This window comes from Rhinoraja longicauda, chromosome 2 (genome assembly GCF_053455715.1).
Source record: "Rhinoraja longicauda isolate Sanriku21f chromosome 2, sRhiLon1.1, whole genome shotgun sequence".
NCBI lineage: Eukaryota > Metazoa > Chordata > Chondrichthyes > Rajiformes > Arhynchobatidae > Rhinoraja > Rhinoraja longicauda.
The window spans coordinates 115,005,413-115,025,643 of record NC_135954.1 but is presented as its reverse complement, the minus strand read 5'-3'; the positions used below and the strand labels follow the sequence as shown (position 1 = coordinate 115,025,643).

The 20,231-nt window shown below is 52.3% G+C and overlaps 1 pseudogene; it reads left to right on the top strand.

The window, feature by feature from the left end:
- The first annotated feature begins 1,647 nt into the window (after positions 1–1,647).
- On the top strand, positions 1,648–7,827 carry LOC144607418 (small ribosomal subunit protein eS10B pseudogene; annotated as a pseudogene).
- Positions 7,828–20,231: the final 12,404 nt, after the last annotated feature.

Here is a 20,231-nt window from a genome sequence, read left to right as displayed (position 1 = left end):
GAGGGAGAGAGAGAGATGGAGGGACATATCATATCATATCATATATCTACAGCCGGAAACAGGCCTTTTCGGCCCTCCAAGTCCGTGCCGCCCAGTGATCCCCGTACATTAACACTATCCTACACCCACTAGGGACAATTTTTACATTTACCCAGCCAATTAACCTACATACCTGTACGTCTTTGGGGTGTGGGAGGAAACCGAAGATCTCGGAGAAAACCCACGCAGGTCACGGGGAGAACGTACAAACTCCTTACAGTGCAGCACCCGTAGTCAGGATCGAACCTGTGTCTCCGGCGCTGCATTCGCTGTAAAGCAGCAACTCTACCGCTGCGCTACCGAGATGGAGAGAGATGGAGGGAGAGAGGGAGAGATGGAGAGATAGAGGGAGAGATGGAAAGAGAGACCAGGGTGCGGTCATGGATGGAAGGACAGGGGAGCAGAGTGATTTAAGGCTGTGCCGCACTGTGCGAGGGGTGGTACTGAGGGAACAGTGTGGGAGGGGTGGTACTGAGCGAACAGTCCCACCCTGTTGGTCCACACCCCACCCCTCCCCTCCCTAGCTCACACCTCCCCCACCCCAATCCCTGGTCCACACTGAACCCCCCCGTGGTCCGCACCCCACCCCTAGTCCACAATGAACACCCCCTATTCCACAACCCACCCTCCCTAGCCCACACCCCACCCACAGTGCTTCCACCCAGGGCCCTCGCTCCTGGGACTGCTGATGGGACCTGGGGTGGGCTGTGGTGGGCCGGGTGGGTCAGTGGGTAATTTGGGAAGCCAGTGTGGGTGACATTGGCTGTCTTTGGCTGCTGACTCAGCTGCTGGTTCGAGTTACAGCTCCACAATGAGCCGGGCTATTCAGGGGCCGCTGAAATGCCAGTGTTAAATTGGGACGAGCCTGTCTCGTGCCGCCCTCCTGTCTCGGCTGAAGGTTGTGTGTCCTGCGGTGAGACTGAGCAAAGGCCGGGATCCTGGGCTGGGGCTGTTTGACCACCTTGCTCCTGCTGCCAGAACCACCCCTCACCTGCAGCCTGTGGTGCCTGGCTCCGTGCCAAGCCTCAGCCTCTGGCTCTGGGCCTGGCTGCCTCTGCCTGACGACATCCCCCAAGCCTGACTCACACCTGGCCTGGCTCCAGCACTTGTGCTGTGGTGCCAGCGGGTGGGTGGAGGGGCTGGGGGGCGGGCCTGCCTGCCGCCCCCATTCATTCCCTCTGCCGGGCTCCAGAGAGCTGAGCGCAGCTCAGAGTCACTGCACCAGGTCTCTCTGGCCACTCACTGATGATCAGTCTTCCAGCAAACCCTCAGACAGCCGAGATCCTGCAGCCTCTGCAGCCCAGACCGTGAGGTCCCTGCGCCCGGCGCCCAGTCTGAGGTCCCTGTGTCCCCAGCGGCCCGGCCTGAGGTCCCTGTGCTCCCCAGTGCCCAGCCTGAGGTCTCTGTGGGCCCGGTGCCCAGCCTGAGGTCTCTGTGGGCCCGGTGCCCAGCCTGAGGTCCCTGTGCTCTCAGGTACCCAACCTGAGGTCCCTGTGTTCCCTGAGGCCCAGCCTGAGGTCCCTGTGCTCCCCGGTGCCCAGCCTGAGGTCCCTGTGTTCCCTGAGGCCCAGTCGCTGTGCCTGAGGCCGGCGCAGCCTCCGCCCCACCATGGTGGCGGGCATGCTGCTGCCCTTACCCCAGCTGCGGGCACTGTACGAGCTGCTGTTCCGCGATGGGGTGGTAGTGGCCCAGGAGAGCCGCTGCCCCAAGTCCCGGCACCCCGAGCTGAGGGCCCTGTCCAACCTGCAGGTGATCCGGGCCTTGGGCTCGCTGAAGTCTCGGGGGATGGTGCGGGAGAACTTTGTGTGGAGACACCACTACTGGTACCTGACAGACCAGGGTGTGGACTTCCTCCGACAGTACCTGCACCTGCCCCCCGACATCGTGCCAGCCCCTCTGCAGCGACAGGCCCGGCACCGCCCCTCCCTCCGGGCCCCCGGCCCCCGCCCCTCCACTCGCCCACCACGACCCTCCACCATCGCTGAGCTGGGGAGGCAGGAGTATCGCAAGATCGAGGAGCTGAGAGAGGAGAAGGGGCCCAAGGTGGGGCTAGTGTTGAACGGGACTCCCTCAGCAGGTTAGCAGTGACCCTCCCCCGACACCACTCAGACTCCACTGTGACCCCCCCCCACCCCGCATGTGGCATGCACACCCCACTACCCACATCATCTCTCCCTGTTATTACCCTCTCATCCCTCTCCCCTTCCCTCTCTTCCTATCACCCCATTCTCCTCCTCCCCCCTGCCTGCCACTCTTCCCCCTCTCCCCCTCTCACCCTCATCCCCCTCTCCCTCATCCCCTCTTGCTCATCCCCCTTATCCCCCTCACCCCCCTCACCACCCTCCCCCTTTTCCCCCCCTCCCTCACCCCTTCACTCATCCCCCTCATCCCCGTCATCCCCCTCTCCCTCATCCCCCTCTCCCTCATCCCCCTCTCCCCTCTCCCTCATCCCCTCTCCCTCATCCCCTCTCCCTCATCCCCTCTCCCTCATCCCCTCTCCCTCACCCCCTTCACTCATCCCCCTCAACCCTCTCCCTCACCCTCCCCTCATCTCCCTCCCCCTCAACCCCCTCCCCCTCAACCCCCTCATCCCCCTCATCCCCTTTCCTTCACCCCCCTCATCCCCCTCTCCCTCACCCCCTCATACCTCTCATCCCCCTCATGCCCTCCCCCACATCCCCCTCATCCTTCTCCCTCATCCCCCTCATCCCCATCCCCCTCATCCCCATCCCCCTCCCCCTTTAGCACCCTCCTTCCCCTGTCCACCCCACCACAACTCTGGATCTTTCTCTCCTTTTCATCTCCCTGAATTTCACCTAACTCCCTCTCATCCTCTCCCCTGTCAGTCCCTCCCTTCATGCTTCCCTGTCATTCTTTCCCCCCATCTCCCTCTGCTGACGCTCTCCTTCATCCCCTCCTCCATCTCTCTCTCCCCCATCCCCTCCCCTATGCACTGTCCCTCACTACCCTCCTATCCCTCTCTCTTTCTCCCACATCTTCATCCTCTGTCTCTCTCTCCTCCTCATCTCTCCCCATTTCCCTCCCTGTCACCCCCTCTCTTCCCATCTCCCTCCCTGTCACCCCCTCTCTCCAAATCTCCCTCTGTTCATGAGTATCCCACATGTACATCTGTAGCGCGGTGTGCAGGAGTGTCATGTATGTACATCTGTGTTGCGTTGTTCAGGAGTGTCACGTGTGTATATCTGTGATGAAGTGTGCAGGAGTGTCATGTGTGTCCGTCTATCGCAGTGTGCAGGAGTACCACATGTGTATGTCAGTGTCACGTGTGGGCACCTATGTTGCATTGTGCAGGAGTGTCATGGTGTGCGGGAGTATCACATGTATGCCTGTGTCGTGGTATGTTCGGAGTGTCAAATGCATATTCCTATGGCGTGTGGGAGTGTCACGTGTGTACACGTGTTGTGTGCAGGAGTGTCACGTGTATATACCTGTGTTAAGATGTGTGGGAGTGTCACGTGTGTATACCAGTGTCATAGTAGGAGTGTCACGCGTGCACACCTGTGTTGCTTGCAGGAGTGTCACGTGTGTTTACCTGTGTTGTAGTGTGTGGGAGTGTCATGTGCGTACTCCTGTGTTGTGTGTAGGAGTATCACGTGCAGGAATCTCGCATGTGTACACCTGTGTTGTGTGCAGGAGTGTCATGTGCATACTCCTGTGTTGTGTGCAGGAGTGTCACGTGTATACGTCTGTGTCACGGTGTATGGGAGTATCATGTGCGTACACCTGTGTTGCAGTATGCAGGAGTGTTACGTGTGTACCTGTGTTATGGCATGCGGAAGTGTCACGTGTGTACACCTGTCATGGTAGGAGTGTCACATGTGTACACCTGTGTTGCAGTATGCAGGAGTGTCACGTGTGTGCACCTGTGTTGTGGCATGTGGGAATGTCACGTGTGTACACCTGTCATGGCAGGAGTGTCACATGTGTACACCAATGTCACTGTATGTAAGAATGCCATCGTGGGTCTTTGAGTATTAGTCAATGATTTGTTCTGCTGAGTGCACAGTTCCCAGAGTCGGGGTCAGAGTGAATAGTGGGCTGGTGGTGGAACCAAGACCCAGAGCCCAGGCAATCCGGAGACCCGAAACAGAGAGTAGTGCAGTGGGGTGAGCCCTGACTCACAGTGCAGGTGATCCTGGTTCCATCAGGCGCTATCTGTGTGGCGTGAGCACGTTCTCCCTGTAACCACGTTGATTATCTGACGCTCCAGTTTCTTCCCACGTCCCAAAGACGAGCAGTTGGCTGCTGGAATTGTCCCGACAATGTAGGTTCACAACAAAATGGTGGGCTGTGGGAGAGAATGTGTTGTGAGGGACATAACAAAATGGTGGGGCTGTGGGAGAGATTGTGTTGTGAGGGACAGCGATTCACCAGGCCGGCATGGTGCAAGGTGCTGAGTGGTCCCATGAGTCACACCACACCCGTGATTGTAATCGAGTCGTGAGTCATGCTCAGTGAAGGATCACTGGATTGTCACGGGATGTCCTGTGGCCTGCCTTTTGGGGAGGAGATATCCGCCCTCATCTGGCTCGGCCTGCACCTCACACCTCAGACTCCCGTGGAGGTGCCCTGAGAACAAAACAAACCAAGCCAATCACTCGGCTCCAGGGCGGTGAACGTCGGTCTTGCCAGCAACGCCCAGATCCTGAACACTGAATACATAATGGATGGGATGTACCTGGGTGTGCTGGGAGCAGCCTGACACAAAGCAATGGGATGAGGTACACATTGGAAGGGAGAACCAGGAGGGACAACACAAATCAGAGGGCATAAGTGTATGTGTGCAGTTCTGGTCACCCCATTACAGGGAAGATGTGGAGGCTTTGGAGAGGGTGCAGAGGAGGTTCACCAGAATGCTGCTTGGATTACAGGGTGTTAGCTACAGGAAGAGGTTGGACAGACTTGGATTGTTTTCTCTGGAACATCAGAGGTTGAGGGAGACCTGATAGAAGTTTATGAAATTATGGGAGGCATAGATATGGTAAACAGTCAGAACCTTATTCCAATGGTGGAAATGTCTAAATGTGTGGAATTCTCTGCTACAGAAGGCTGTGGAGGCCAATTCACTAGATGTATTCAAGAGAGAGTTAGATATAGCTATTAGGGCGAACGGAATCAAGGGATATGGGGAGAAAGCAGGAACGGGGTACTGATTTTGGATGATCAGCCATGATCATATTGAATAGCGGTGCTGGCTCAAAGGGCTGAATGGCCAACTCCAGCGCCTATTTTCTATGTTTCCAGGTCAAAATTGAGAGGTTTTACCTTTAAAGTGAGGGGAGGGGGATGGGGGGGGGGGGGGGGGGGGGGTGGGGGGGTAGGGCTAAAGATGCTTACATAGTTTTACACATAAGGGGAACATGCTACCAAGGATGGTGGTGGAAGAAGATATGATTTTGCCATTTGACTTTTATGTGGGATTCTGTTCCCGTGCGGTACTGTTCCCGTGCTGTACTGTTCCCGTGGGACGCTGTTCCCGTGCGGTACTGTTCCCGTGCGGTACTGTTCCCGTGCGGTACTGTTCCCGTGCGGTACTGTTCCCGTGCGGTACTGTTCCCGTGCGGTACTGTTCCCGTGCGGTACTGTTCCCCTGCGGTACTGTTCCCCTGCGATACTGTTCCCGTGCGATACTGTTCCCGTGCGATACTGTTCCCGTGCGAAACTGTTCCCGTGCGATACTGTTCCCGTGCGATACTGTTCCCGTGCGATACTGTTCCCGTGCGATACTGTTCCCGTGCGGTACTGTTCCCGTGCGGTACTGTTCCCGTGCGGTACTGTTCCCGTGCGGTACTGTTCCCGTGCGACGCTGTTCCCGTGCGACACTGTTCCCGTGCGTTACTGTTCCCGTGCGGTACTGTTCCCGTGCGGTACTGTTCCCGTGGGGTACTGTTCCCGTGCGATACTGTTCCCGTGCGATACTGTTCCCTTGTGATACTGTTCCCGTCCGGTACTGTTCCCGTGTGATACTGTCCCCGTGCACCGCAAGGGTACTGAAGGAGGTGGCTCTAGAAATTGTGGATGCATTGGTGAGCATTTTCCAATGTTCTATAGATTCAGGGTCAGTTCCTGTGGATTGGAGGGTAGCTAATGTTATCCCACTTTTTTAAGAAAGGAGGGAAAGTGAAAACGGGAAATAATAGACCGGTTAGTCTGACATCAGTGGTGGGGAAGATGCTGGAGTCAATTATAAAAGACGAAATTGCGGAGCATTTGGATAGTAGTAACAGGATTGTTCCGAGTCAGCATGGATTTACGAAGGGGAAATCATGCTTGACTAATCTTCTGGAATTTTTTGAGGATGTAACTAGGAAAATGAACGGGGGAGAGCCGGTGGATATAGTGTACCTCGACTTTCAGAAAACCTTCAACACGGTCCCACATAGGAGATTAGTGGGCAAAATTAGAGCACATGGTATTGGAGGTAGGGTACTGACATGGATAGAAAATTGGTTGACAGACAGAAAGCAGAGTGGGGATAAATGGGTCCCTTTCAGAATGGCAGGCAGTGACTAGTGGGGTATCGCAAGGCTCGGTGCTGGGACCGCAGCTATTTACAATATACATCAATGACTTGGATGAAGGGATTAAAAGTACCTTTAGCAAATTTGTAGATGGTACAAAGCTGGGTGGCAGTGTGAACTGTGAGGAAGATGCTTTGAGGTTGCAGGGTGACATGGACAGGTTGTGTGAGTGGGCGGATGCATGGTAGATGCAGTTTAATGTGGATAAGTGTGAGGTTATCCACTTTGGTGGTAAGAATAGGAAGGCAGATTATTATCTGAATGGTGTCAAGTTAGGAAAAGGGGACGTACAACGAGATCTGGGTGTCCTAGTGCATCAGTCACTGAAAGGAAGCATGCAGGTACAGCAGGCAGTGAAGAAAGCCAATGGAATGTTGGCCTTCATAACAAGAGGAGTTGAGTATAGGAGCAAAGAGGTCCTTCTGCAGTTGTACAGGGCCCTAGTGAGACCGCACCTGGAGTACTGAGTGCAGTTTTGGTCTCCAAATTTGAGGAAGGATATTCTTGCTATTGAGGGCGTGCAGCGTAGGTTTATTAGGTTAATTCCCGGAATGGCGGGACTGTCATATGTTGAAAGACTGGAGCGACGGGATGAGAGGGGATCTTATCGAAACATATAAGATTATTAAGGGGTTGGACACATTAGAGGCAGGAAACATGTTCCCAATGTTGGGGAGTCCAGAACCAGGGGCCACAGTTTAAGAATAAGGGGTAGGCTATTTAGAACGGAGGTGGGAAAAACTTTTTCAGTCACAGAGTTGTGCATCTGTGGAATTCTCTGCCTCGGAAGGCAGTGGAGGCCAATTCTCTGAATGCATTCAAGAGAGAGCTAGACAGAGCTCTTAAGGATAGCGGAGTCAGGGGGTATGGGGAGAAGGCAGGAACGGGGTACTGATTGAGAATGATCAGCCATGATCACATTGAATGGCTCGAAGGGCCGAATGACCTCCTCCTGCACCTATTGTCTATTGTTCCTGTGTGGTACTGTTCCCGTGCGATACTGTTCCCATATGGTACTGTTCCCATGCGGTATTGTTCCATGCGGTACTGTTCTATGTTCTAAACCACGCACAAGTATGAGGGTGTGCAAGAACAGAGGCTCCGAGTTTTATGTTCATCATTAGTGGAGGTGGAGGCAGAGGGAATGGGGGATAAAGAGACACCCAATGTGGGCTTTATGAACTGGGGTTCAGAGATCGGGAATGAGGATGTCACGGTGAACATTATAGACTTTGGATTCAGCTGAATCTGCCGAGTCGGAAGGCCACACACTTGGAGAAGTCATAGTCATAGTGATACAGTGTGGAAACAGGCCCTTCGGCCCAACTTGCCCACACTGGCCAACAATGTACCAGCTACACTCATCCCACCTGCCTGCATTAGGTCAATATCCCTCCAAACCTGTCCCATCCATGTACCTGTCTAACTGTTTCTTGGACGTTGGGATGGTCCCAGCCTTAACTACCTCCTCTGGTAGCCTGTTCCATACACCCACCACCCTTTTTGTGTGAAAAAGTTACCCCTCAGATTCCTATTAAATCTTTTCCCCGTCACCTTGTACCTGTCCTCTGGTCCTCAATTCCCCTTCTCTGGCAAGAGACTCTGTGTATTTACCCGATCTATTTCTCTCATGATTTTATACACCTCTCTATAGATCACCCCTCATCTTCCTGCGCTCCATAGAATAGAGAACCAGCCTACTCAACCTCTCCCTATAGCTCACACCCTCTCGTCCTGGCAACATCTTCGTAAATCTTTTCTGAACCCTTTCAAGCTTGACAGTATATTTCCTATAACATGGTGCCCAGAACTGAATACAATATGGTCTCACCAACATCTGAAACAACTGCAACATGACCTCCCAACTTCTCTGTGCAGGTTTTGGAAGGTGCAGGGTGATCTTGGCACCTTCCTCAGAGAACGGAAGTGTGAAATAAATCAGGTTCACCATGGACAAGCTGTGTGAAGTTTGTTCATAACATGACTTCCTAACTCTTATTCTCAATGTTCTGACCATGAAAGCCAACATACCGTTCATCTTCTTTCCCACTCTATCTACTTGTGTTCCGGTTGAGATTTATTACAGTCACATGTACCGAGATACAGTGAAAAGCTTTATTTTGCATGCTATTCAAACAGATCACGTAAATAAGAATCAAATCAAACTCAAGTACAATAGAAAGAGCAAAGGGGAAGATACAGAGTGCAGGATGTAGTGCTCAGCATTGCAGCGCATCAGTACCTTAGACAAAGTCCAATGTGTGCAATGGGGTAGAGGTGAATCGGACAGTACCCCTAGCTTATGGAAGGGTCGTTCAGAAGCCTGATAACAGAGGGGAAGAATCTGTTCCAGTGTCTGTATCTTCTGCCAGACAGGGGCAGGGAGAAAAAGAAATGGCTGGGGTGGGGTGCCTTTGATCATTTTAGCTGCTTTTCCGAGGCAGTGTGAAGTGTAGATGGAGTCGATGGTGGGGAGTTTGATCTGTGTGATGGACTGGGCTACATCTACAACTCTCAACAATGTCTTGCCGTCACGGGCAGAGCTGTTCCCAAATCAAGCTGTGACGCAGCCCGATATCAGTTGTAACCCAATATGTTGAGGTTTGTAAGAGTCATTGGGGAAATGCTGAATTTCTCATCTGCTCTGGAAGTAGAGGCATGGGGGGCCTTCTTGGCTGTTGCATCAGTGTGGTCAATAGATCATTGGTAATATTAACAGCAAGGAACTTGAGGCTCTCAAACATTTGTCACTTCGGCATGTACTCCACCATGCTTCCTGAAGTCGAGAACTAACTCCTTCATCTTGCTGAGATTGAGGGAGAGGTTATTGTCCTGACACCATATCACTAAGTTGTCTATCTCATTTCTGTAGTCTGTCTCGTCATTGCTCATCATTCGGCCCACCACAATGGTGTTGTCTGCAAACCTGTAGGTGGAATTTGAGTTGAATTAGGCCATACACTCATGAATGTATAGGGAGTAAAATGTGTTGCCACTTTCAGGAAACTGTGAACTTGGACCCTAGGATCCACCTGTATATGAATACTGTTAAGGGTGTTGCACCAATTGTATGTTTCCCCCTTACTTTTGACTTCCCTAAGTGCAACACCTCACACTTGCCTGGATTAACCTTCATCTGCCATTTCTCTACCCATATCTTTAATTGATCTGCCGCCCCCGTTGACTGCCTCCTCACTGTCCGCAATCCCATCGATTTTGATGTTGTCTGCTAATTTACTAACCAACCCATCTATGATAATGTTCAAGTCATATATATATAGTTGGAGTAACTCAGCGGGACAGACAGCATTGCTGAAGATATATATATATAGATATATATATCTCGAGAGAGAGAGAGAGAGAGAGAGAAAGAGAGCGTAGATGGACACAAAAGGCTGGAGTAACTCAGCGGGACAGACAGCATCTCTGGAGAGAAGGAATCGCTGCGTTCTGGGCTCACACCACGCTCTAAAAAAAGTTGACTGGTACATCTCTTTTAAACTTTACCTCTCTCACCATAAGATTGTAGTATTTGATTTTTCCAACCTGGGAAAAAGGTTCTGACTGGCTACACTATCGATGCCTCTCATAAGTTTGTATACTTCTATCAGTTTTCCCTGCAACCTTTGGCATTCCAGAGAAAACAATTCAAGTCTGTCCAACCTCTCCCTGTAGCTAAAACTGCCTAATCCAGACATCATTCTGACAAACCTCCTCTGCATCCTTTTCAAAGCTTCCATATCCTTGGAATGGAGCGACCAGAACGTCACTCAATACTCCAAATGTGGCCTCTCCAAAGTCCTGTAAAGCTGCATCATGATTTCCTGACTCTTCTACTCAATGCACTGACCTATGAAAGCAAGCATACCATAAGCCTTCTATACCACTCTTGTGTTCTGCTTGTGTTACCACCTTCTTGGAGAAATGGACCCCAACATCCCTCTGTACGTAAATGCTGTTAAGGGTCATGCCATTAATTGTATAATTTCCCCTTACAAGTGGCCTTCCAAAGTGCAACACCGCACACTTGCTCAGATTAAACTACATCTGCCATTTTTCGGCCCATTTCTATAGTGATTTACATCCTGCTGTATACATTGACAGGCTTCCTCACAGTCCATGATCCCAGCAATCTTAATATCATCTGCACACTTACTAACCAGGATCGAGTGGATGTGGAGAAGATGTTTCCACCAGAGGTCATAGCCTCAGAATTTCAGGTTGTTCCATTAGGAAGGAGATAAGGAGGAATTTCTTATCTCCTTCCCAACAGGGTGGTGAATCTATGGAATTCATTGCCACAGAAGGCTGTGGAGCCCAAATCAGTGGATATTTTTAAGGCAGAGATAGCTTCTTGATTAGTACTGGTGTCAGGGGTTATGGGGAGAAAAAGGGTTGAGAGGGGAAGAGAGATTGTGTTCAGTTCTGACCACCACGTTGTCAAGCTGGAAAGGGTACAGAGAAGATTTACAAAGATGTTGCTAGGGCTACAGGGTGTGAGCAAAAGGGAGAGTTTGAGTAGGCTGGGACTCTATTCCTTGGAGCGCAGGAAGATGAGGGGTGATCTTATTGAGGTGTATAAAATTATGAGAGGAATAGATCGGGTAGATGCACAGAGTCCATTGCCCAGAGCAGGTGAATTGAGGACCAGAGGACATAGGTTTAAGGTGAAGGGGAAAAGATTTAATAGGAATCTGAGGGGTAACTTTTTTACACAAGGGGTGGTGGGTGTATGGAACAAGCTGCCATAGAAAGCAGTTGAGGCAGGGACTATTCCTACATTAAATAAACATTTAAACAGGTACATAGATAGGGCAGGTTTGGAGGGATATGGACCAAATGTGGGCATGTGGGACTAGTGTAGCTGGGACATGTTAGCTGGAAGGTAGACACAAAATGCTGGAGTAACTCAGCGGGACAGGCAGCATCTCTGGAGAGAAGGAATGGGTGACGTTTCGGGTCGAGACCCTTCTTCAGATGTTAGCTGGTACGGGCCATTTGGCCGAAGGGCCTGTTCCACACTGTATCACTCTATGACGCTATCAGCCATGATTGAATAATGGAATGGACTAGATAGGCCAAATGGATTACTTCTGCTCCTTTCACTTATGAATCAACCCATCTACGATTACGTACAAGGTATTTCTATATTTCACAAACAGTAGAGATCCCAGCATAGTTCCCTGCAGAACTTCACCTTTCGCAGACCTCCAATCTGAAGATTCTCCTTCCTCCGCATCCCTCTATCTTCCATCAGTAAACCAGTTCTGAATTCACATGACCAAGTCACTGTTAATGCCGTGCATCTTAATCTTCAAGATCGCCCTACCGTGGGGGATTTCATCACATGCCTTAATAAAATCCATGTTGACAACATACACTGCCTCATCAATCACCTTCGTCCCCTTCTCAAAAAATGTGATAAAGTTTGTAAGATATGACCTGCCGTGTGAAAAGCAATGCTGACTGCTCCTAATTAACCCATTCTGTTCCAAATGGAAGTAAATCCTATCCCATAAAAACATAGAAAATAGGTGCAGGGGGAGGCCATTTGACCCTTCGAGCCAGCACCGCCAATCATTGTGATCATGGCTGATCATCCACAATCAGTAACCCGTACCTGCCTTCTCCCCATATCCCTTGATTCCACTAGCACCTAGAGTTCTATCTAAGCTCTATCCCGAAAACGCATTCCCAATAGCTTCCCTGCCAATGATGTGAGACTCACTGCCCTCTAATTCTCTCCACGTACCTTCTTAAATATAGTAACAACATTAGCTACTCTCCTGTCCTCTGGACCTCATCTGTGGTGATAAAAGATGCAAGGATCCTCCCCAAGGCTCCCGCAATCTCCTCTCTTGCCTCTTTCAGTAACCAGGGATAGATCTCATCAGGCCCTAGGGATTTATCCATCTTCATGCTCCCAGCACCACCTCCTCCTTGATCTCAAACTGCCCTTGCACATTATTACTCTTGCTCACCTCTATGTCCTTCTCCTTAGTGAATAGAAATGAAAATGTATTCAAGAGAGAGTTAGGGCTAACGGAATCAGGGGATATGGGGAGAAGGCAGGAATGGGGTACTGATTCTGGATGATCAGCCATGATCATATTGAAACATAGAAGCATAGAAAATAAGTGCAGGAGGAGGCCATTTGACTCTTCGAGCCAGCACCGCCATTCATTGTGATCATGGCTGATCATCCACAATCAGTAACCCGCGCCTGTCTTCTACCCATATCCCTTGATTCCACTAGCCCCTAGAGCTCTATCTAACTCTCTTTTAAATTCATTCCATTGAATGGCGGTGCTGGCTCAAAGGGCCGAATGGCCTACTGCTGCACCAATTGTGTTGCTAATGACTACTTGGCAACCTGCTGTTGTCTTACATATCTGGTTTGTAATTCCTTCAGATAAATATTCCAAAATATAATGAAATATTTAAAAAACATTTAAATATTTTTAATGGAATATCATGTGTCTTCATATCATGTGAAACACTTATTTGTGCTTTAGTTACACAAATGGGCGGCACACTGGCGCAGCGGGTTGAGCTGCTGCCTCACAGCGCAAGAGATCTGGGTTTGATTCTGACCTCGGGTGCTGTCTGTGTGGGGTTTGTACGTTTTCCCTGTGATCGTGGGTTTTCTCCGGGTGCTCCGATTTCTTCCCACATCCCAATGACGTGCGGATTTGTTGACCTCATAAATCTGCCTCCAGTGTGTAGGGAGTGGCTGAGACAGTGGAGAACATAAAACTAATATGAAAGAGTAATCGATGATTGGGCTGAGGGGTCTGTCTCTATTCAGTATCCTTCAATCAATTATCATTGATCAGGTATTTTTAAGGTGCAGATTGACAGATTGATGATTGGTGCGGGTGTCAGGGATTATGGGGAGAAGGCAGGAGAATGGGGTGAGGAGGGAGTGATAGATCAGCCATAATTGAATGGTGGTGTAGACTTGATGGGCCTAATCCTGCTCCTGGAACTTATGAAAAGTGCTTGTTTAGTACCTTGCCTACATCCCCAGATAGCAAGCACAAAATCCCTTCTTTACCCTTGAGCAGTCCTATATTTTCTTTGCTTACCCTCTTGTTTACCTTCCAATGTGTAAAAAAGCCTTGGGATTTTGTTTAATCTGATTTGCCAAAGCCATTTCATGGGCCCTTTTCACCCTTCTGATTGCCTGCTTGAGTTCTTTCCTACTTGCTTTATATTCCTTGAATGCCCGGTGTGATTTCACCTTTCTAAATTCGGATAAGTGTGAGGTTGTATTTTGGGAAGGGCAAGACCTTCACAGGGAATAATATAGAGCAGAGGTATTTAGGAGTATATTACATAGATCTCTGAAAGTGGCCATACAGGTGGATAAGGTGGTGAAAATGCTTTTGGTATCAGTCAGAAAATCAAGTAGAGTTGGTTTGTGTTTTACAGTTGTACAAAATAGCACAGACAACATTTTTGAGGATGTTGTCAGGACTCGAGGGCCTGAGCTATAATGAGAGGTTGGGCTGGTTAGGACCTTATATCTTGCAGGAGGATGAGGAGGTGAACGTGGAGGTGGATAAAATCATGAGGGGAATAGATAGGGTGAATTCACAGTCATTTACCCAGAGTAGGGGAATCAAGAATCAGAGGACATAGGTATAAGATGAGGGGAAAGATTGAATGGGGGAGGGGATGGTCACTCAGAGGGTGCTAGGGATGGTCTTTTCTCCAGGAGATGGTCAGTGTGGTCTCATTGAGTGTCAGGACTGAGGGAGAGCATGGTTGTGTCAGGGATGGGTGTGAGGGGCTGGTGTGTCAGGGGTGGGTGTGAGGGGCCAGTGCGTGAGACCGGTGTGGGTGTGAGGGGCTGGTGTGTGAGGGGCTGGTGTGTGAGGGGCTGGTGTGTGAGGGGCTGGTGTGTGAGGGGCGGGTGTGAGGGGCCAGTGTGAGACAGGTGTGTGGATGTGAGGGGTGGGTGTGTGAGAATGGTGTGTCGGTGTGGGTGTGAGGGGCCGGTGTGTCGGTGTGAGAGTGGGACCAGTGTGTGAGGGGTGGGTGTGAGGGGTGGGTGTGTGAGACCGGTGTGGGTGTGAGGGGCCAGTGTATGAGGGGCCAGTGTATGAGGGGTGCTTGCGTGTATGAGGGGGCTGGTGTGTGAGGGGCGGGTGTGAGGGGCCAGTGTGAGACAGGTGTGTGGATGTGAGGGGTGGGTGTGTGAGAATGGTGTGTCGGTGTGGGTGTGAGGGGCCGGTGTGTCGGTGTGAGAGTGGGACCAGTGTGTGAGGGGTGGGTGTGAGGGGTGGGTGTGTGAGACCGGTGTGGGTGTGAGGGGCCAGTGTATGAGGGGCCAGTGTATGAGGGGTGCTTGCGTGAGGGGTGGGTGTGAGGGGCCGGTGTGTCGGTGTGAGAGTGAGGGACCAGTGTGTGAGGGGTGGGTGTGAGGGGTGGGTGTGTGAGACCAGTGTGGGTGTGAGGGGCCAGTGTATGAGGGGTGCCTGCGTGAGGGGTGGGTGTGAGGGGCTGGTGCGTGAGACTGGTGTGTCGGTGTGGATCTGAGGTGCCAGTGTGTCAGTGCGGGTATGAGGGGTGGGTGTGAGGGGTCGGTGTGTCGTTGTGGGTGTGAGGGGTCAGTGTGTGAGGGGCCAGTGTGTGTGTGGGTATGAGGGGCTGGTGTGTTGGTGTGGGTATGAGGGGCTGGTGTGTGGGTGTGAGACCGGTGTGTGGGTGTGAGGGGCCGGTGTGGGTGTGAGGGGCCAGTGTGTCAGGGGTGGGTGTGAGGGGCCAGTGTGTCAGGGGTGGGTGTGAGGGGCCAGTGTGTCAGGGCTGGGTGTGAGGGGCCAGTGTGTGAGAGGTGGGTGTGAGGGGCCAGTGTGTGAGGGGCCAGTGTGTGTGTGGGTGTGAGACCGGTGTGTGGGTGTGAGGGGCCGGTGGGTGTGAGGGGCCAGTGTGTCAGGGGTGGGTGTGAGGGGCCAGTGTGTCAGGGGTGGGTGTGAGGGGCCAGTGTGTCAGGGGTGGGTGTGAGGGGCCAGTGTGTCAGGGCTGGGTGTGAGGGGCCGGTGTGTGAGGGGCCAGTGTGTGAGGGGCCAGTGTGTCAGGGCTGGGTGTGAGGGGCCGGTGTGTGAGGGGTGGGTGTGAGGGGCCTGTGTGTCGGTGTGGGTGTGTGAGACCGGTGTGGGAGTGAGGGGCTGGTGTGCCGGTGTGGGTGTGAGGGGTGTGTGAGAGGTGCTGGTGTGTGAGGGGCCGGGGTGTCGGTGTGGGAACGAGGGGCTGGTGTGGCAGTGTGGGTATGAGACTGGTGTGTGGGTGTGAGGGGCCGGTGCATGAGGGGTGGGTGTGGGGGGCCGGTGTGTGGGTGTGAGATTGGTGTGGCGGTGTGGGTGTGAGAGGCCGGTGTTTCAGTGTGGGTGTGAGGGATGGGTGTGAGGGGCCGGTGTGTCAGTGTGGGTGTGATGGGCCAGTGTGGGTGTGAGGGGCCGGTGTGGGTGTGAGGGGCCAGTGTGTCAGTGTGGGTGTGAGGGGCCGGTGTGTCAGTGTGAGGGGCCAGTGTGTCAGTGTGGGTGTGAGGGGCCGGTGTGTGGGTGTGAGGGGCCGGTGTGTCAGTGTGGGTGTGAGGGGCCAGTGTGTCAGTGTGGGTGTGAGGGGCCGGTGTGTCAGTGTGGGTGTGAGGGGCCGGTGTGTCAGTGTGGGTGTGAGGGGCCGGTGTGTGGGTGTGAGGGGCCGGTGTGTCAGTGTGGGTGTGAGGGGCCGGTGTGTCAGTGTGGGTGTGTGGGGCCGGTGTGTCAGTGTGGGTGTGAGGGGCCGGTGTGTCAGTGTGGGGCCGGCGTGGGTGTGAGGGGCTGTTGTGTGGGTGTGAGGGGCTGCTGTGTGGGTGTGAGGGGCCGGTGTGTCAGTGTGGGTGTGAGGGGCCGGTGTGGCAGTATGGGTGTGAGGGGCTGTTGTGTGGGTGTGAGGGGCCGGCGTGGGTGTGAGGTGTTGTTGTGCGGGTGTGAGGGGCTGTTGTGTGGGTGTGAGGGGCTGCTGTGCGTGTATGAGGGGCTGTTGTGTGGGTGTGAGGGGCTGTTGTGTGGGTGTGAGGGGCTGGTATGGGTGTAAGGGGCCCGTGTGGGTATGAGGGGCCGGTGTGTCGGTGTGGGTGTGAGGGGCCAGTGTGTGAGGGGTGGGTGTGAGGAGCCGGTGTGTCGGTGTGGGTGTGAGGGGCCAGTGTGGGTATGAGGGGCCGGTGTGTCGGTGTGGGTGTGAGGGGCCGGTGTGTCGGTGTGGGTGTGAGGGGCCAGTGTGTGAGGGGTGGGTGTGAGGGGCTGTTGTGTGGGTGTGAGGGGCCCGTGTGGGTATGAGGGGCCGGTGTGTCGGTGTGGGTATGAGGGGCCGGTGTGTCGGTGTGGGTGTGAGGAGCCGGTGTGTCGGTGTGGGTGTGAGGAGCCGGTGTGTCGGTGTGGGTGTGAGGGGCCAGTGTGTGAGGGGTGGGTGTGATCACTGCTGCCAGGGTGTCATGTCCTTGATCGGGATTGCCGTGCCCGCAGCCTTTAATCAGAGGATATTTATATCCACTGCCCCTCACCGGGGACAACGGCAACGGGACTCTTGTGCTGTATAGAGTCGGCTGGCGGTGTGTCGCACTACACTCTCTGGGTTCTGGGCCTCTCTAGCCCCTTCTGCTGCCCCCGTTGTGGGAGTCGAGGTGAATGAAGCTGATTCCGGGTAGGTGCCGCGCCACCTTGAAGCTGGGTATTCACATATTTTCCACATTTTCAGCGGAGTCAAATTCTCATCTGCTTTGAATCACGTTTTAAATTTACTGGCAGCAGCTTCTCTTAAAATACCCCTGGCCTCTCCTCCCTAGTCTAAAGTGGCGAGGTGCCACGGAACTATTTACGTATGCGCTAAATGTGAAAATTAGATTCCTTTGTAAAGGTGACACCTGTAAATAGGAACTGCCATCCCCGCTGTGATCCTTTGTGTGGCCGAGAGAGAGAGAGGACATTAAATACAGTTAACAGTGGGGAGCGTTGAGGGGAGAGTGGGGGCAAACAGTGGAGAGACAAGCAGACAGGGATGGGAGTGTGGGGACGAGGATAGGGAGGGTGAGAGAGAAACAGACGGGAGGGAGGGGGAGACAGAGAGAACAAGAGAGAACAAGAGAGAGGGTGGAGAGCAAAAACAAGAGGATACAGAGAGACTGGGGAGAGAGGGTGACAGTGGCAGAGGGGAGAAATAAGCAGATAAACAGAGAGAGTGATATCAAGATGTTGCAGGGGGGTGGGGAGTGAACCGCGGCGCCGGCTCCTGCTTCAGCTTCAGTGACAGCGCACTCTGCGGCCCGAGCCCACAATGTGCAGTGCTGGTGTTGGGACTGTCGCCAACTGCTCTCTCCCTCCGACTCTGTCCCTGTCCCTTCCTCTTGCTCCTCGCTTACCTTGACTGCGGCAGCACGCAGAGTGGCCGTGGTGGAGGGAGGGAGGGAGTGAGAGAGTGAGGGAGGGACGAGGCTGAGGGAGGTGCAACATCGCGACGCTGCATTGCAGAGGGTGTCCGGCCGTCCAGCCAGCGCTCCGCCTGCAGCCCTCCCCTGGTCTCGCTGCTGCGTGCCTGGCTGTGGAGCGCTGACCCCCCCTCATGCCTCCGGGGTCCCCGGGCCGGCTGCTGCCCTCGCTGGTGGTCCTGGGCCACCTTGTCACCTTGCTGGTGGTCTGGCACTGGAGGAAGAGGAAGAGGCAGAGATCAGGTAAAGGGGGGGGGGGGGGCTCACCAGCTGTGGGGCCCACCCTGACAGGCAACGGGACTCCAGCTGGTTTAACCAGTCGGCATTTCACTGAGGAAACGGCGGCTGTGTACTTTTAGCTCCATGGCAACTTGCTGCAATGACAAGCCCGACTGCCTGTGGGGACGTGCTTAAAGCGGCTGTGCGCACCATGAGACTTGCTTAAAAGGGCGATGCACGCTTTGGGGAACTACTTGAAGTTGCTGTTGCCCAGTGATACCTGTTTAAAAGGGCTTTGCACGTCGTGTCACTTTAAGACAGCTATAGAGACTGTGCGGACCTCCTTAAAAGGGGCATGCACATTGTGGTTGTTGCGAGTGAGAACTTGTTTAGAGGTCGTTTTCCTGAGAGGGGTGAATTGTGTTTCTGTGTGTCGGGCTCGATGACTGAGAAGCTGGGCTGCTCTTTGGACTGAGGTTGAGAGGTGTGGAGAATTGGAATGGTTTTGACAGCATCGTATCATATCTGCCCCCACTCGTACTGCCTTTGAAGCACCCATCATTCTGTGTGTGTATATATTAAAAAAAACACCTTGCATATCTTCTTTAAACGTTCCCCCTCTCGTCTTAAGGCTATGTTCTCTTGTCTTTGATATTTCCATCGTGACTCTATACACAAGTTATGACTCTCATAATTTTATAAATTTCTATCGGGTTTTCTCTCGGCTTCCCAGAAAACAAGTAGTGATAACATACTTTGAAACTCAATGCCCTGACCAACGAAGGCAAGAATACCACATAGCTTCTTTCCCTCTCTATCCACTTGTGGTGCCACTTTCAGGGAGTTCTGGACTTGGACCCCGAGATCCCTCTGTACATCAGTTATATTTAGCTCTTAGGGAATTAGATTTAGGTCTTATGGCTAACGGAATCCAGGGATATGGGGAAAAAGCAGGAATGGGGTACTGATTTTGGATGATCAGCCATGATCAGATTGAATGGTGGTGCTGGCTCAAAGGGCCGATTGGCCTATTCCTGCACATATTTTCTATGTTTTTATGTTTCTGTCAGTGTCACTGAGGGTTGTGCGATTATACTTTTCCCCTTACATTTGACGTCTCAAAGTGCAACATCTCACACTTGTCATATTAAACTCCATCTGCCATTCCTCTCCAAATTTGCTTCCTCATCTATATTCTGCTGCATCATTGCCCTAGTTTATTTCCCCAAAATGCATCACTTAATTTTTGTCTGCGTTAAATTCCATCCGCAATTCCTTTGGCCACTTTCCCAGTCGATCAATATCTTGTTGTATTCTCAGCCAACCACTTTCATTCACTGTCTGCTGTACCACCAAGTCATCATCCGCAAACATACAATCATTGTTAATATCTATGAGAAGCCACACCACTGATTACTGTTACATGCCCACCCACCCCGGTTTTCTAACACCAAACTAATTTGTAATCTTAACCTTACAAGTCTGCCATTTTGTACCTTTTAAAATGCTTTGTGAAAGTCTGTGTAGACAACGTCTACCACCTTGCCCTTGTCCATCCTCTTAATCACCTCTTCAAAAAATTTGATCAAGTTTGTGAGACACAATTTCTCATGCACAAAGCCATAATTGACTCCTAATCAGTCTCTGCCTTTGCAAATGCAAATCATGTCCCTCAGAATCCCTTGGATCTGATGAAGAATTCTTTTGCCATGGTGTGTGGTTGTAGAGTCACAGCCTCGTACAGCATCGAGAAAGACCTTCTGAAGAAGGGACTCGACCCGAAACTTCACCCATTCCTTCTCTACAGAGATGCTGCCTGTCCCGCTGAGTTACTCCAGCTTTTTGTGTCTATCTTCGACCGAAACAGATCCTTTGGCCCAACTCGTCCCATTTGGCCTCTATCCCTCTGAACCCTTCTTATCCATACATCTGAACAAACGTCTTTTAAATGTTGTTCATGTCGG